General features: G+C 40.5%; 1 pseudogene; it reads right to left on the reverse strand.

Moving 5' to 3' along the window:
- Positions 1 to 18185: 18185 nt before the first annotated feature.
- Positions 18186 to 18846, reverse strand: LOC100611593 (ras-related protein Rab-11A-like; annotated as a pseudogene).
- Positions 18847 to 19361: the final 515 nt, after the last annotated feature.

Consider the following 19361-nt stretch of genomic DNA (forward strand, 5'->3'; position numbering starts at 1 on the left):
GGTGTAGTTTGAATGTTTGTCCCCTCCAAATCTCTTATCAAATTGTGATCCCCAGTGTTGGAGGTGGGGCCTGGTGGAAGGTGTTTGGGTCATGAAATTGGATCCTTCATGAATGGCTTGGTGCCCTCTCCATGATAATGAGTTTACATGAGATCTGGTTATTTACAAGAGCCTGGAATCTCCCCCTGTCTCTCTTGCTCCTTCTCTTGCCATGTGACACATTGGCTCCCCTTCCTGGAACATAATTGTAAGGTTCCTGAGGACTTACCAGAAGCAGATGCTGGCACCATGCTTCATGTATAGCCTGCAGAACCATGAGCTAAATAAACTTATTTTCCTTGTAAATTACCCAGCCCTAGGTACTTCTTTATAGCAATGCAAAATGGACTAACATACCTCCTAAACACCACGTCATTTTTCTTTGAGACAGGGTCTCACTCTGTCACCTAGGCTGGAATGTGGTGGCACAATCACAGCTTACTGCAGCCTCAACCTTCTGGTCTCAGGTGATCCCCCTGCCTCAGCCTTCCAAGTAGCTGGGACCACAGGCATGTGCCACCACACCTGGCTAATTTTTAAAATTATCTGTAGAGATGGGGTCTCGCTATGTTGCTCAGGCTTGTCCTGAACTCCTGGGCTGAAGTGATCCTCCCACCTTGGCATCCTAAAGAGCTGGGATTACAGGCATGAGCCACCACGCCCGGCCATACCATATTAATTCTGTGCTGGATAGTCTCCATTTGCCCCTCCATATCCCTTCTTCCCATTCTTTATCCTGATGTGGGTTCCGGAAGCCTGTTCTCTAAGAACATCAGTACACAGGCCTACATGTCCTCTGGTTTACCATTTGGTTCAGTCAGTGGTTATGGAGGATGGGAGGCTCTGGTTTAGCAGAAGTTCTGCTCCTCTACTGAAGGCATATCAAGCAGTCCTTCTCCTACTGATATCCATTAATGTCATCCTCCCCCTTATCCCTTCAGGCCTGGGATAGTAATGCCTCTCTACTATTGATGATGCCTGGAGGTGTCACCATGCCCTGCAGATTCTCTTAACCCAGACATGATAGATTAATACATCATCTGTTATCTGCCAGAACTCTAACTGATACTAACACCTTACAATTACATGGTGCCCTATAAATATGCTTTTATGTGTATTCTTTTTAGGAGGTATTATTTCATTGAGATTTCAACCCACAATCTAGCCTCATACATTTTTATGGTATCACAGGTTCTCATAATGGCATGCTTTATCAGCATATGCACAGCAACTTTGCTTTAGAATGATGAAATCTTGGATCCATAAGACATACAGGATAGTGGATTATGGTTACATGGCTTCCTTCACTGGTTTAGTCTATAAAGTCTGATTTACATAGTTGCAGCTTGTATCTCCCCAAGACTGTCCTGCTTTATCTGCAACCTGGTTCTTGGTCAGGTCTTTCTAACTAGAACTCCAGTCTTGTCCCTTTATCTTGCATCATTTGCTCCTCAGAAAACTGCCCCAGTGAAACTCTTATAAGCCTCTCTTTCTTCCTCTATCTGGGCAAAATTCCCCTAGCATCTCCCATTCTTAACTATTTCATATCCTTTTTCCTCTTTTCTTCCTTTTTAGTCCATACTTCTCCTTTTCCTGCTTTCCTGGCTTGCACCTGGAACATGGTGCCACCATAACCTATTACACTTTCCCAGATCTAATATCTGATTGCCTGTCAATCACTTGCAGACCATCATGGCATGTGAAAGAGAAAGTAGATTCATTTTATTTTATTTTGTTTTATTCTAGGAGTATTAGCATTTTAATAGAGCATGTCTTAGATTAAGTAATTGTTACTGAACCCCACAATAGCATCACATGGCTAGGAGACTGTTCTGCTCATTCATAAAAGCCATTTGTTTTTTGTGGTAAAATATACATAACATAAAATTTACCACTTTAACCATTCTAAAATTACAGTTCTTTGGCGTTAAGTACGTTCACATTGTTGTGCAATCATCACTACCTTTCATCTCCAGAACTTTTTTATCTTCCTCACCTGGACCTCTGTACCCATTAAGCACTAAGTTCCCATTTCCTGCTCCCCTGCCCCAGTGCCTGGCAACTACCTATTCTACTTTCTGTCTCTATGATTTTGACTGAAAATAGCCTTATTTTGCGCTGTTCAGAAGAAGAAGTTCAGGATTCCTCTGTGTTGAGTTGCAAGGGTTACACAGTGTCCTGTGTATCTAGGTGGACCCACTCATTCATGTGTGGACCCATTGCTGGCAGGCAGTGATCTGCCTGCCTGTGGCAGTCCTGGTGATGAGCCTAAATGACCATGTGTCATGCCAAAGAAGAGAGGGGGACTGAAAGAGAAGGCATTCCCGCCTCTACCCCTGTAAACTCCCTTCAGACTCATTAATTCTTTGATCCTATAAAAAGGAAACTTGGACTGAGGAATACTAAATGTGTTAATAGAAAACCCACCTTGCTGAAGCAAATGTAGCCAGTATGTCCAGATATGAATTACTGGCAGTTAAAACCAGGTTTGTACATAATAATATTGATGAAATCTAGCCTTTTCACTAAGGCAATGGCCCAGAAAGCAGGAATGGTCCATGTAGAAGTGGAGAAGGTAGGCAGTGTTCTCTATGGCAAAAGTCACAAATGGGAAGCCTGCAGGACAGACTCAGCTCAGAGTTGTCTTGTTTAGCCTGCACAATGTATTTTTAAATGTGATTCAGAGCCGGGCATGGTGGCTCCCGCCTGCAAACCCAGCACTTTGGGAGGCCGAGGTGGGAGGATTGCTTGAGCCCAGGAGTTTGAGACCAGCCTGGGCAACAGGGTGAGGTCCCATCACTACAACAAATAAAAATAAATTAGCCAGGCATGGTGGTTCATGTGTGTGGTCCCAACTACTTGGGAGGCTGAGGTGGGAAGATCACCTGAGCCCGAGAGGTCAAAGCTACAGAGAGCTATGATCACATCACTGCACTCCAGCCTGAGCAACAAAGACTGCGTCTCATAAAATAAAAATAAATGTGATTCATTGGCAGATTTAAAAAATTTGATTTCCAGTTTCACTTGAAAAATCTGGCTACGCAGCCCTGGAGTCCTGCCTGGAAACAAAATAAGGCTCCCAGTCCTTGCTTCATTCATAAAGCTGGAACTACCACTGCCAACATCTCCCAGGCTCACATCCTCCCCACTCTGACACCAGAGGTGACAGAACTTGCTTGCTTAGTTCCACTTGGAAAAGTCCCTGGCCAGATGCAGTGGCTCATGCCTGTACTCCCAGCACTTGGGGAGGCTGAGGCGGGAAGATCACTTCAGCCCAGGAGTTCAAGACCAGCCTGGGCAACATAGTGAGACCCATCTCTCATTTTTGAAAATATATATTTTAAATAAATACATAGATAAGAAAAGTCCCAAGGAGTATTCTGAATGATCAGTCAGTGTCCCACATCTACTGTAGTTGGCGTAGAATGGGCAGGGTACTCTGATTAGCAGCTCCTACTAAAATTACAGGGTTGGCAGGTAGAGCAGTCCCTCAAAACAAAGGGATACATTTTCAAAAAGGAATGGGAACACATGCTGGATAAATAAACCATCCAATGACCACCACAGGGGATAGACTGATAGTGTTTTGTTTATCTGTTTTGACATTTTAAATGTAGGTAAATAGCATAAACCTGAGATTACAGAAACACATAATTTCAGAGTTCCATAAAAGTCAACTAACCCACATCCTATCTAATGTATTAATCATGTGTTTTTTTTGTTGTTGTTTGTTTTTTTGCAGTATTCCCAACAAGGATCTTCCAGCAGGCATTTAAACTACTTACTTCCTCCTTAAGCATTCTATTCCATTGTAAAATAGTCCTAGTTGCTACACCGTTGTTCCTCATAGTCAGGTAAACTCTGCCACCTTGTAGCTTCCACCAGTCAATGGCAGCTCCCACCTTGGATGTGTCCGTAATCAATCCCTTCCATTTTGCAGGTGACAGCTCATCAAATGTTTGAAGAGAGCTCTCATGTTCCTGAGTGAGTCTTTTCTTTTCAGGCTAAATCTCAATCTACTCCAACTATTTCTCATGTGGCAAGGGGTTTACATCCCTTTGGACCTATCCAGTGAAATCTTTCAACATTCAACAATTATTTCTTGTGAACTTTCTTCATACCAATTAATAAACTAGATATTGGGAAGGAGATGGTGAGAAAAATAGGTTACATTTCTGCTTAATGGAGCATATAGCCCTGTAGATGAGGTAGATAATTATATGAATACTACACCCACAAAGAAGTAATAGGTGTTACAAAGGAAAACTACAGGGTTATATGTTTCTCTCAAATTTAATTGCCAGAATCAAATAAAATGCTTCATGTGTGGTCTTGTCAGTAGGAACACTGGGTAGTTTAACTATGTCCACAAATTCTTTGACCCTGCCTTCAAAAGATGGAGTCCTTCCCTCAAGTAGGGACTAGACTTCTGACTTGCTTCTAACAAATACAAAAAAAGCATTAAGTGACAGAATGTAACTTCAGAGACTGGGTCATAAAAGGCACTGCTGTTTCCTGCTTGCTCTCTCTTGGCTCTGGGGGAAGCCAGCTTCCTTGTCATGAGGAAGCTCAAAAAGCCCTACGGAGAGGACCTATTTGGTGAGGAACTGAGCCTCCAGCCAACAGACAGTGAGAAACTGAAACTCCCTGCAGACAGTCACATGAGTGAGCTTGGAAGTGGATCCTCCAGCCCCAGTCAAGCCCTCAAATGACAGAATCCCTGGCTGAAAGTTTTGTTGCAGCCTCATGAGAGATCTTGAACCAAAATCCTCCCCAACCCCCTGCCACCCACAATAAGCCACTCTCAAATTCCTGACCCACAGAAACTGTGAGATGATAAATATTTGGTTCAAGCTGCTAAGTTTTGAGCATAATTTGTTATGTGGCTATAGGTAATTAATATAGTAAACGGAGTATAACAATTAAATGTCATCCTTAATTAATGCAATTCAAGCTCACATTGACTATTTTGGCTGCCACGTTACCCCAATGATTCATGTTGATTTTATAATCAAGTAATATTTCTCAATCTTTTTCTCTCATGTTCCGCCAAGATTTAGCCTATTGTTCCATCTTATCAAAATCCTTTGGGAGTTTAATTCTCTTTCAAGGTAATTAGTTATCCCTATTGCTTTGTGCTGCTTCATGGAAGCAGCAATGACATAAAAATGCAAGGAATTGGGTAGTATTCTCAGATCTGCAGCGAATGAGTTGAGTGACAATGAACAATTCTCTTAATTTCCTTCAGCTTCCGTTTCTTAATGTGCAAACTGAGTATAACAATGCTGATTTCATGAGGCTCTGAGAGCAGACTAACCTGACACCAATTCCTCTCTCCAGGACTTTCCAGGTGAAAGGGACACTTTCCACCTGCACAGCATCTACTCATTCCCCCCTTCCTCTAGTAACTGTCCTATTTTCCTTTGGGGAACCACCCCTCCTACACTCATAGTCCATACGGTTAAGCAAGTTTGGATCCACCTTCCCAGCCCCAGGAATGGTGTTTACTTATGATGCAAGGGAAAACTCAATCATAAGTGCCTTAAACTGTCAAGATACTTATTGTTTGGGTGTAGGAGATTTCTGCATTTGACCAGTGGTTGAATGATACCAGACTCTAGGTCTGCATATCTGAGATTCTCATGGCCTTCTCCTCATTGTCATACTACAGTCTTTTCATTCTCACACATTAGTATCAAAGCAGGAAGTTGCTGGTGGGAGAAGAGGTATATGTATAAGGAGACTAGTTTTTTTTTTTTTTTAACTAGGGAAGAAAAATCTTCTCTGAAAGTCCAGAAAAATCACATCTCCTTTCACCTCATTGGCCAGACTCAGTCACATGGAGCTGGGAGAGAAACTGAGAAACTGAAAATTTGGTTTCAGGCTTTCAATCAAAGGAGAAGAGAGCCAGGAAACACTGTTGGGTAGGTAGATAATTAATAGAACATACCATAGATGAAGATATGGCCCAGACTACCTAGTTAGCATATTCTATCCTCCAAGTCACAGCATGGGTGCATAGGTGGACACATAATCCCACATGGCTCCTTGAACATCAGAAATATGATAGCCACCTTGCCACCATTAGCAAGAAGCCTGTCTGAGAATGATGTCTCCACAGGAAGCAGGAGTGGAAGGCACAGAGAAGCATATTCTTGCTGATCTCACTTGAGTGCCTTGTCATTGACATGCCCGCACCAGCTATACTTCTTGGACCTGCTGGTAATGTGAATCAATAAAATCCTTAGTCCAATGTGGTTAGATTACCACTTTAGTGACCTCCAATGAACCAGGCCTCCTGGTATTCATACCTTGTGTAGCCTTCTGTCCTTGAATCTGGGCTGACCCCTTGCCTCTCTTTAAACAATAAATTGTGATGAAGATGACGGCGTGCAAGTTCTGGGCATCAGCCTTCAGATTTCAGCTACGGCACACTTGGAAACCAACCACTGCAGAAGTGCAACTACCCTGAGACTATCATGCTATGAGAACAAGCTAACTATGTAGAAAGGCCTTGTGAAGGACCAAGGACCCCAGCTGACAGCAAGAACTGAGACTCCCAGCACAACCCCACCAGCCACATGAGTGAGCCCCCCTGGAAGTGAGACTTCCAGCCATAGTTGACAAGCTTTCCCCACTGAACCCTGCCCAAATTGCAAATAAACAAAATGCTAAGTTATGGAGTGGTATATTCCAAAATGCTAAGTTATGGAGTGGTATATAGCAATAGATAGTTAAAATACTCAGTTTGAGTAGGATTCCAGTGTCATTTGCTGCTGAGAGGGTTTTAATGGAAACACCACCCATGTAATCTTAGAGAAATTATAATATCTGCCTGCGATTCAGTTTCTTTAGCTGTACAAAAGCTGTAGTTGACATTCAGGATACATTTAATTTTCTTCCAGTCATTGGGTTGTTTTGGGATTAAATGAAAGAATGCATTGAAAAGAACTAATAATGCTAAGGATTCTGACTGACTCCCAGTGACCACTGCTTCCCTACTTGCTCCATTGAAATCCAGTAATTGTCTTAATTGTCTCCAGGATTGCCTTGATCTTCCAGCTTCATAATTTATCAAAAAAGGAATAAAATTAATTTAGCTAGTGAATTCTTGCTGACTCCCAGTGACCACTGCTTTCTCAAGTGGGTAAAAGATTCATTAAATGAAACTTCCAGACTTTTGGCATGGATAGACAAAGCCATAGAAAGCTATGCAAAGCTTATTTTTTCATTCTTGCATTTATTTCTTTGTTTATTCCTTGTCCATCCCTTTCATACTTCCTTATCCCATCCCACCTCCCTCCTCTACCTGTTACCCCCAGACTAGATAAACTTTTTCTGGCCTGAGCTAGTGAGTAGATTGGCTCTGCTTGGTTCTAAGAGTAAACTTCACCCTGCTTCTCTCCTAGGCTGCCTAATCATAGGAGAGGGGAAGAACAGAAATCCTAGATAGGTTTGGGGTTCTAAATGCAGGTGGGATTTAAGCTGCCTCTTTCCAGAAGAGCCCAAGAAAGGCAAACAGTAGAAACTCTATTTGGGATTCTGAGCTCAGGGAAGGGACTATCGGCTAGACTGCAGACTATAAATAGCTATGGTGGCCTGGGCCTGAGACATCTTCACTGGGGGTTCCCTATACCCAGCTAAGTATAGGGACAATAGATAATCTCCCAGAACAAATACAGTCCAGACATGGTGCAGGACAGCAAACACCTCATAGAGTTCCTGTGGGTCTGGTATGATGTGGAGCACCAAGAATCCCAGGCTCCTAAGAAGGTGCCCGGGTGAGTCAAGAGAGCCTCAGACCCAACAGAGTGCAGTGTTCAGGAGGAGGGATTGAGATGGAACAGGGACTCCTCTTAGAGGCCTGCAGCTGCACCCCAGCCTGAGCCTGGAAATAAAAAAAGTCTGAGTTCCTTCAAGAGAAATTCCAGGCATCTAGCTAGCCTTAAGAAGTAAATAAGCAACTTGCTAAGCAAGAAAGTAATAAATAAATAGCCAAGGAAGTTAGAGTCATGAGATGTTTTGTTCCCTATAGAAATAAAAAAAAAACATCTTTTTTTTTTTTTTTTTTTTTTTTTTTGAGACGGAGTCTTGCTCTGTCATCCAGGCTGGAGTGCAGTGGTGTGATCTCAGCTCACTGCAAGCTCCACCTCCCGGGTTCACGCCATTCTCCTCCCTCAGCCACCCTAGTAGCTGGGACTACACGCGCCCTTTACCACGCCCGGCTAATTTTTTATTGTATTTTTAGTAGAGAGACAGGGTTTCACCGTGTTAGCCAGGATGGTCTCCATCTCCTGACCTCGTGATCTGCTCGCCTTGGCCTCCCAAAGTGCTGGGGTTACAGGTGTGAGCCACCGTGCCCGGCCAAAAAATAACATCTTAACATATGTCCCTGAGTTGTTTTTCAGAAACCTGACAAATGAACCCACTGGCATGTAGATGGCCGTTCTTTGTTCTGAAGTTCTTCCTAAGGGGCCTGGAGGAAGTCACATCCATAAGCCAGAGCTAACATTCTTGTCTGCTGATTCCAAATGTTTAAACAAAGCTCACCTTCCTTAACTAGCTACATATCAGAGAACCTTCGACTCTACCTATGACCTGTAAGCCCCATGCTTCAAGATACCCCACCTCTTTAGGTCAAACCAATGTATAACCACCATATATTGATTAATGACTCCTGTAACCTCGGCCTCCCTGCCTTTAAAACCCTTTACCTGTAAGCCATAAGGGAGTTTGGGTCTTCCCAATTCTCCTTGCTTGGCACCCTGCAATAAATGCTTCACTTTCTTTTTTTGCAATCCTTATGTCAGTGCTTGGCTTTGCTATACCAGGCAGGCAGACCCAAGTCCAGTTTGATAACAGAATGACTCAGCTGGGATTATGTGTATTAACAACTAAAGACCAGGTGGGAATGAGGACTTGCTAGGAGATGCCAGTAAACACCAATCAGGAATTCCAGCTGCCCCCCTACTACCCACCTCCACCACCATTACTAGTGCTAGATACTAAACTCTGGTGCAACACTAGGAAAGTGGGAATCCCTGGGAAAGTGGGAATCCCTGATTGACTAAGATTAAATGGCTACCACTGAAATCAGAAAGGGGGCTCATCAGAGAAATTAAGTTCATTTGTAGAAAACTACATTTTTGTATTTTGCATGCCTGAGTTTGTGCATCAAACTAAGATCTGAAAGATGTGTAATAATTAGGGATCAGTCTAATGTATAAGGAGAGGAAGAGAATTCCAGACAAAGGGAGGAATTCCTGTTTTCAGAGAATTACATAGTACATCTGAATAACATCCCATCCAAGAGGGTTGGTTGGTTTGTATGTTTTTAATGCCATCACAGGGACAATTCCTACAATCTATTGAAACCCAGTGGTTTCTGGTTGGCTAAGACAAACTCTGTACTCCATGCTGTTATTTGCCTGACTCAACCTTGCATAACATTGGGGACCATTTTAAATTACATTGTTTAGATACTGGAGTCTCTGCCTGTTCTTCAGTGAGCCTGTTCGGAGTGAACTGCTCACCTGGCAATCATGTTTGTAATAGACAACCTTGGCAATTATGAATAAGATGGAAAGAGACATCTGGCTCTATTTTAACCAATCAGAGTCTCCCTAGAAGCCAAGTTTAGTGGCTAAGCAATGGCTAGTTATTCTCAGCGTGCAGCTGGAAGTGAGGTGCACATAACTCCAGGAGCTGGGGGTTTTTCTTCCACTCAATAGATAAGTAAAGAGAGGCAGCCTGAAGAGAGTGAAAAAAGAAACAGATGGTCAAGGAGCCCTAGCATCAAGGAACCATCTGGCCCCAGAAAGAAATAAGAGACTGAGAGGGTGGCTCAGCTCCAGACATTTCCTCACAGGCAGACCCTGTATTCCTGCCCTTGGCTTCTGGGACACACCCTGTATGTCCTTACTTACATCCCTGTCCACCCACCCCCTTTCCTTACAATATGAATATATTCATATTCCCAAGTCCATTGTGTTTGGAAACCAGAATCATAGATTACTACATAAAATCTTAACATTTTTGTCTACAAACCCACTGTTTTCTTCTTTTTTAACCTTTTAAAAAATGTTCTTTAATGGCATATAATATTTGTAAAAATTTTGGTGGTACATTGTGATTTTTTATACATATGATGTAGAGCGATCAGGTCATGGTAATTAGCATATCCACATCTCAAACATCTATCATTTCTTTGTGTGAATGTGGGAACATTCAATATCTTCCTTGTAGCTACTTGAAACTATATATTATATTATTGTTCAAGTGAGTCCCATTACTTCCAATGAAAGAGTTTAAAGCTAAGATAATTAGTATTTGTACGCCTTTGTTTTCAGGTGGGGCAGCCAGTAACAGCTACGTGCCCAAGCAATGTTGCAAGATCTCAAGTTAAGATTATTCTCTGTTCAAAATGCATGCCTGTGACTCAGCAGTTTTCTTCTCAAGAGTTCCTGCAAAGTCTTAGTAAATCTCAGCAAACTGCTGCCCTCTCTGTGTTCCCCATTAAATTAGGTTGGCCACTTCTGCAGCCTTACTCTGCCTTGCTTAGGGCACACACAGGTGAGTAAGTCATCGAACACATGAGGATTTAATGATGAAGACTGACCAAGTCTCTGTCCACTCAGAGCTTCTAGCTCTTGGACGACACAGTTAATTAAAGACACAATTCTGTTTAAGTGTTGTTTAGCCTTGGGGGAAGAAAGGATGTCAGAGAGGCACATGGCAGAGGGTGGCTAACTCAGTCAGGGGAGGTCAGAGGGGTAGGAAAGGAAGCGATTTGTCAAGGGGGAACACAATCCTGAAACATTCAAAGTCATCAGTTACATAGAACTTACGGTCTGCCAGACATTGTTCTAAGCATTTTACATACATAAGCTCATTTTATCCTCACATGGTAGTGTGGTAAATACTATTACTAGCCCTATTTTTGTAGATGATTCAAGTTCAGCACAGAGAGATGAGTACGTCAAAGAATACACAACTGGCAGAGGCAGAGCCAAGATTCAAACCCAGGCAGTTTGAATAATGAATGTTTATTTATTCAATTAAACAGCTACAAAATGGAAAAAGCATAACAATGCTTGTTCTCCATCCACCACCCATGTAGGTCATTTTTCTTCTGTTTTTGGTAAATCATACAGCCCAAAATGTCACCATATGGGTCATTTTTATTTCTAAAATGTAAATATCTTTGACTTCAAAATGTATGTCTAGTGTGACCCAACTGTATCTGCACAGTCAATGTCAAGATTTTCAAAAAGAGCATTTTGAGGTAGTTCTGCCATGTTATCATATCCAGATAATAATGAATAGCAATCACATTATTATCAGCAGTGACCTTTACACATCGGGGAGGAGGAAAAATAAACAGGATCATTTCAAGGTTGCACCAGCTGCCAGCTGAAATTACCCCATTAAAGACAACTCCAGAGGAGCAGTTGGTGGGTGACAAGAGATGCTTGTTTACATCAAGTGCTCCTTTTAAGGAAAATCCTTCCACGCACATTTCTATTTCCTTATTTTTAAAATTGATTTTGTAGCTTCAACAGAATATGATTGCTTAGTTAATTCATTTAACAAAATGTACTATAGCAGTTACTTGTGAAAGGTATTGAGAGATTAATTCTAGTATGAAAGCTTATCCCTAGACATCCCAGTGCTTGAAAAAAAAAAGAAAGGAGAAGCTTAATTACTAGTTTGGGTGGTATTTGGCTACATTATATTATGTAATAAAAAGAAGTGGCTGTTTAATGAGTCGAAGATTTCCATTTGAGGTGATGAAATATCTCTGGAACTAGATAGTGGTAATGGTTGCATAACACTGTGAATATACTTAATGACACTGAATTGTACACCTTGGTTAAATTGCTAAATTTTATATATATATTATACCACAGACTTAAAAAATGAATATATGTGCACACACGTGCATGTAAACACACACACACACACACACACAAGCACTCATAATTCTCCAGGGTGACCACAGAAGCATGAGTTGATATGGAGCATCCATCAGCCTGACTGATTATAGCATGACTCAGAATTAAAGTTTTATTGTGTTAAGTTACTTGTCACAGCAGCATAAACTAGCCCATCTTGACTGATGTAAGTTATTATATTGCACTTGGTTCACCTAACCTTTTTTCGATCCTCCTTTGCACAAGGCACTGGGAAAACAAAGATGAAAAGCTTCAAGAAGTTGAAACTAGCAAGAGAGATACATATGTTAACCAAAAGATGCGCTTAAGCATGATGGTGCCATAATAGAGGTAGATTATTAGTTACAATGAAAGTACAAAGGCTGGAATGGCCTGGAAACTCAGAGGAGTGTACTCAAGAGGGAAAAGGTTGAATTAAATTTTTAAAAGGTGTGTAGAAGTTTGCCAAGTAGAGAAAGGGAGAAGTTCTCCCCAGATTGATGAAAGAGCTTGCCCTCTGTGCAATGATACAGACATGAAACAGCCTGGCATGTCACAGGAAATGCCAGTCATCAGACAATAGAGTGTGAGGCGATGAAGATGGACTAGTGCTAGAGATGGACTAGAGAAGTTGGCAGGAGTCTGGAGTTTGGACCAAATCTTGCAGCCAGTCCTTTCTAACCATTCCATTCATACTACACATGGAAAATGAAAACACATCGGGCACACTGGGCTGCAACACACCTGTCCAGCCACAGCCAACCTTGGCACATCTTAATCCACTGCAGCAAATTAGGGCACACCTTATGGTAATTACTACTATGGGTAATGGAGAGTCATTGAAGATATCTAAGCAAGAAAACAATAGGATCAGATTTGCATTCTAAATCATGGTTTGGAAGCTAGATCAGTATGAAAAACTAGATTAAAGTCAGAAAGATCCATGAGGAGGCAGTGGCAACAATCCAGAGATGGCAGAAGCCTAAATCAGAATAGTGGCTGTGAAATTAAAAGAGTGGAAAGATTGAAGAGATAGTTTTAAGGTAGAATTAACAAGCCTTATGACTGATTGGATGTGGAGGGTGAAGGAAGATACAGAGTTTAAAATGGCCCCCAGCTTGAGTGACTAGTAGTGGCCCCACTGGGATAGAAAAGAGAGGAAGGGGAGGACTGTGTAGACAGCAGTCAGTTCTGTTATGGTCTTGTTGAACTGATGTGCCAGTGAAGCTACCTGATAGATGGTTAAATTCCAGGGAAATTACATATGGGCTCAGAGAGAAGACTGGAGTAGAGTTAAAGATACAGGGGTCATGGACAGATACAAGTGTTAGAGCCAAGAGAACAGATGAGCTTGTTGAGAGAAGACATAATTAAGAAATGAAAGGGGCTGAGAGTATTTAAGGGGAACACAGAGGAGGGAAAGCCTGTGGGAAATAACATTGGCATTTCTTTGATGCATAATGGGATCTTCCCAACTGACTGAACACTGAGACTGTTTGAAAAGAGTGACTCTGTAATCTTTCTAAATCTGTCTAAATGATCTTTAAAATCATCTCTGGGAATTCCAGAAGATTAGTCTCCTAATACAGGCTGATGCCTTTTGTGAAACTGAATATTTTTAAAATTACATCATTTAAAGTACTTTTAATGAAGCCATAGTTATGGTTTTCTCTAACATTTTTCTACAGTATATTATGATTATCTGCTTACATGTCTACACCTTCTCACTAGACTATTAAATCCTCAAGGGCCCCCAGCCCTAGTGTCTAGCATTGTACTTGGCACATAGTATACAGTTGATAAATATTTGTGAATTAACATAAATGAGTTTTAGAGTTCAATATATACAGAGTGTGATACAATAGTTTTTGGAACTCAGGTCCAACAGTCTTTCCAAAGTTTTGCAATGGAAATTTGTTAAATGGCCAAGAGACACTATAGTTTTAACGTGGCAATGTCCCTTATAATGGTCAACATCGATAAAGATGCATGCTATATTCATACACTCTGATATCATATAGATAAAAGAATGAATCAACTAAAGCTACACACAGTAATATGGATGAATCTCACAATCAGTGAAAGAAGCTGCGCAAAAAAGAATGCATATTGTACAGTTCCCATCATATAAAGCTTAAAAATAAGCAAATTTAATACCTAGTTTTAGAAGTCTGGTTAGTAGTTACCTTCGGAGGGGGTGCACTAATGGGAAGGGTCACAAGAGGGACTTTTGGGGAACTGGTCGTAAGTTCTATTTCTTGATCTGGGTGCTGTTTACATGGGCGTGTTCACTTTATGAACACTTATTGAGCCATACACAGGATTTGTGCACTTTTCTGTATGATTGCTATACTAGTGTAAAAATTTACTTTACAAAAATAATGAAACATAATCCTACGAGAGAAAGTTTTAACATAAAAGAATAAGCTCTATGTGTAAAGTAGGAGTACAGCATTAAGCAAGTGGTTGAAACGACACTAATCTACCGATAAAAAAGGAGAGTGAGGCCAGGTGCAGTGGCTCATGCCTGTAATCCTAGTACTTCGGGAGGCCAAGGTGAGTGGATCACTTGAGGCCAGGAGTTCAAGAACAGCTCAGCTTGGCCAACATGGTGAAACCCCATCTCTCCCCGCAAAATACAAAAAATTAGCAGGGCATAGTGGTGTGCACCTGTAGTCCCGGCTACTTAGGAGGCTGAGGTCGGAGAATCACTTGAACCCAGGATGGGAGGTAGATTGCAGTGAGCCGAGATCATGCCACTGCACTCCAGCCTGGGCAACAGAGTGAGACCCCGCCTCAAAAAAAAAAAAAAAAGAGAAAAAGAAAGAAAGGAGAGGGAGAGGAATAAGTAAACAAAGACTCGAGGGTATCTTCATACATATTTCTGGAGTGCTTTATAGCGAAAAGGCTCCAGAAATATGTATGAAGATCCTCTTGAGTCTTTGTCTCTACATACTAAGCTGTACTCAGTATAGGGTAAGCAAAATTCCCTAGTCTAGGCAATAAATAAATAAATAACCTACTGAGAAAAGAACAACTTCCAGGGAGCTATGAACTAAGGAGCTCACAATGTTTTGGATGACTTATCACAAAATCATCACAAAGAGAAATTCCAGGTTTGTTGTTTTTTTTTGACAGAGTCTTGCTCTGTTGCCCAGGCTGGAGTGCAATGGCGGGATCTCGGCTCACTGCAACCTCCGCCTCCCGGGTTCAAGTGATTCTCCTGCCTCAGCCTCCTGAGTAGCTGGGATTACAGGCACCCGCCACTATGTCCAGCTAATTTTTGTATTTTTTGTAGAGCTGGGGTTTCACCACGTTAGTCAGGCTGGTCTCAAACTCCTGACCTAAGGTGATCCACCCACCTTGGCCTCCCAAAGTGCTGGGATTACAGGCGTGAGCCACCATGCCTGGCCCCAATTCCAGGTCTTATAAATAAAAATATTTAGCTTTAAGGTAAAAGCCACTGTAGACCTATCCTAGAAGAGGTTAAATTCAAGCTTTAATAGGGTCAAACTGATCCACAAATAAATTAACTACAGGCCAGGATAAAGCTCAACACTCGTTAAAGGAAGAGAATAAAATCTAAATTCTATCTAGCAACCAATTTAAAAAAACCTTCACTAGTCGTGAAAAGAAGTAGGAAAATATGACCTTTAACAAGGAGAAAAATTAGTGAATCTAGAGACCCAAAAATGGAAGAGAAGCTAGAACTAGCAGGTGAGGACTTTAAAATTGTTGTTATAAATATATTCAATGATCTAAAGGAAAACATGGACACAATAAAGAGAGAAATGGAAACAAATCAAAAAAAGAGATCCAAATGGAAGTTCTAGAGTTAAAGAATATAATACCTGAAATGAACACAGGAAATAGAAACGATCTAAACTGAAGCATGGAGAGAAAAGAGGATTTTAAAAATGAATAGTGTCTCAGTGATCTGTGAAACAAAATTAGCAGTCTGACTTTTGTATGATTGTAAAATTAGAAGGGAGATTAGGAGGATGGAAGGAGGCAGCAAAGAAAATGCTTCAGGAAATGACTACTAATTTTCTTTTTTAAAAATCCCCCCATAACTGTTTATTAGAATGTGAATGTGTTCCAAATTAATAACTAAAAAATCAAGTTACAGAGCATGCAAAAATACAAACTAGCAATTCACCAATAGATAATAGTATCTTCATAATCCATACACTAAAATAATAAAATGGCTACAGAAGAAAACCCAGGTGACTGACTACAGCAATGCCTTCCATGTTCACCACACATCATGAGCAAAGCAAAAGACAAAAGATGAATTATGAAACACAGTAATCTAAGCAAGCCCACATATATATATTTTTGGGGATATCCCACTATCCTGAATAGTAGTATCATTACAGCTGACACAACTTCCAGAAAACTGCTGAGTAAGTGCTTAATATTATCCACAACAAAGCAAAACTAAATATTAGTATGCACATTTCTGAATGAGAAACTAATTGTCTCATTGATTTTAATAATGTAGTAGAAGAAAATTATATCCAGTCTCTGCAATGCCTAAGTGCATTCTATTTAAACTCAAGGTGCTATTTCATTTCATATACTAAAAGAATGCATGCCTTTAAGTGGTACCATTTGAGCAGAAATTCCTCATTGTATTCTTTAGACACACTGAAACCAAAGATTTAACTGAACTGTATTCCATAATATACTGCAAAACTCAAATATCAGCATTGTCAAAATAATTATCCATGCCTGCTGGTAGATATGGTCATAAAACTGGTTTCATTTCACTTACTGGAAGGTTTTAAGACAAAATTAACACTTCAAAATTTGATACTACCAGTATTAAACCAGTTATTGCCTGAGTAATAAAACGCCACGTTATCTATGGCTGGAAAATGAGATTGCTTAAATGGTTTGGGCTGCCTGATCATTGCAACAGAGGCACCTCAGATGGGATTCTACCAGTCTCACCAGTTCCCAGCCTGATGGGAAACATTATTTAACGTATGGCCCCATAAACATACTACTAACAAAACCGTAACAAATCTTTTGTGTTTGTTTAGATAATTCTTCTCCAGAAAAAAAACATGTCTCCCTCTCTAATCAACTCTGATGCTTACAAAAATTAAAAAATGAAATTTACTAAACTACATAAACCTATTAAGGCATTTTAGAAATTGACTTCCAGAATAATGGAACATTTTTCAGCTCTCAAAATCCTGCTATGTTTATAGGGCCACCTTACATTTGTGGAAATATACACTGCACTGAGAGAAGAGTATATAACCTATAAGCTGCTCTGTGGCAAAATGATAGCTTATTTCTAAGGTCTTAGTTTGATTTGATCAAGACCAATAGGTCTGAGCTTCTAGTGATCAAGTTCTATTATGTCCTACAGTGATGGGCTTCCAGAATGAAAAGTAAACAATAATTGAGGAATCCAAACATTCCACCTATTAAACTAAGTCTAGTGAAGCCATAGCATGAAAAAGGTTGCAATCATTTGGGATAAGTGGATAATTTTATAAAACTAAAATCAAAACACTGAAGATATGGAAAAATTCATAAGTATGAAGTAATAAGAAAAAAAAATGACACAAGAATTACAAAAATATTTGCCAGGCAAGGTATCAGAACCCCAGCATCTAGAAGTGGTTGACTCACAGGCTGGTACGAATTTACTGACAACAGTATAGGTTTGAAAAAGGAAAGTACTATTAGAAAGAAAGAACGTTGCCAGAGAGTGCATCAGGGCACCTCAGTGAGAGGACGGAGTGCACCATGGTGGATTTTTCCTTAGGAGTAGTTATGAACTTTAAGGCAGGAGCTTGAGGGTAATTGGGACCATACTAGCCACATAGGTCATAATAAATGATTACATTTGTAGTACTTTTGGTGCCTTAATGTCAGCAAGGATTGCACGGTGAGTTTTGACATGGCATTCTGGAGACATATAGAACGCCTATACATCTTTACAAACTTTAAGTTGAAAAGAGGCCTGGAACCAGATGCCAACTTTGGATACTAGGGAAGTTTAATTACTTCTAAATTCTTCAGATAAGGAGTTTTGCCTGTTTTGTGGTCAACAGGTGGTCTTTGCTCCCTTCTAAATTCCTCACATAAGGAGTATTTGTCTCCAGGGCCTGTTACTGGGTGGTTTTTGTTCTCCTCAGTATTTAAATATTGGACTTGAGAAATGGGTTATACATTGCCTTCCAGGGCAGAAGAGAAATGCCTTAGATGTTCTGACAGCACTGCACCTTTGGTTTGTTTTCAGTGATTGGTGGAACATGAACAGGAACCACATTATTGCTTGGGGACATGTCTTTTTCGGCTCTGTCTGACATTTGCTTCTGAGAAACAATGTGAGGTATCTCTGTTAGAATTGTCTGAAAAGTAGCTTCTACATTTGTAGAGTCTAGAGCAGATGTCTCAATGAATGACAAATCATTTTTTTCTGCCAAAGCTCTTGCCTTCAACTCTAGGAACTTCCCTGAGATGATGTAAATCACTCTTATTTGTCCATGATAACATGACAACAATGTTACTATCAGTGTGATCGCTCAGTTCTTTCAGCAATCATTCTGTATTTTCATATGTGAGATGTTTAGCAATGTCTTAAACCAATAAGGCACCTATATCTTCATGATAATAAGCTTATGTTATAGCTTCGTATTACTCTTGCCCTGCTCTGTCCCACATCTGTGCCTTTATTGTTTTCCTATCAATCTGGATGCTTCTTGTTGCAAACTACTCCAGTGGTGCTCTTGCTTTCCAGATTAAACTCATTTTGAGTAAATCAAGACAGGAGATTATTCTTTCCAACACCAGAATCTCCAATAAGGATAACATTAAAGAGGTAGTCATTCTCATTGTTGCAGGTGCCCATTGCACAACTGAGGAGTGAAGGGGTGGGAGCGGTAGTAGCATCTGTGAGACTAGGGAGGCATTGCTGCTCCTAATTTTCTGCATTTGATGAAAAGTACCAATCCGAAGATGCAAGAATCTCAGTGATCCTCAGTCAGAATAAAAACAGAGAAAACTATAAATTATATCAACACATGTTGATGACAACTAATGATAAAAAGTTGCCACACAGTGACCAAAGACTTAGATTACAACACTCAACTCCCTTTGAATACTTGGAAAGCTTTCTCAGGAAGGAAGTGTATAAATAAGCCTAGATTGTAAGGATTAGAAAAAAATAAATGATTATTTAATGCCTAGCCATTGAGAAACATTCACAAGCATTAGTACCATCCAGGAAAACATGACCTCACCAAACAAACTAAATAAGGCAGCAGTGACAAATTTCAGAGTGACAGAGATAGGTAACCTTTCTGACAGAGAATTCAAAATAGCTGTTTTGAGGAAGCTCAATGAAATCCAAGATAAAACAAAGAA

This window comes from Pan troglodytes, chromosome 8 (genome assembly GCF_028858775.2).
Source record: "Pan troglodytes isolate AG18354 chromosome 8, NHGRI_mPanTro3-v2.0_pri, whole genome shotgun sequence".
Lineage (NCBI taxonomy): Eukaryota > Metazoa > Chordata > Mammalia > Primates > Hominidae > Pan > Pan troglodytes.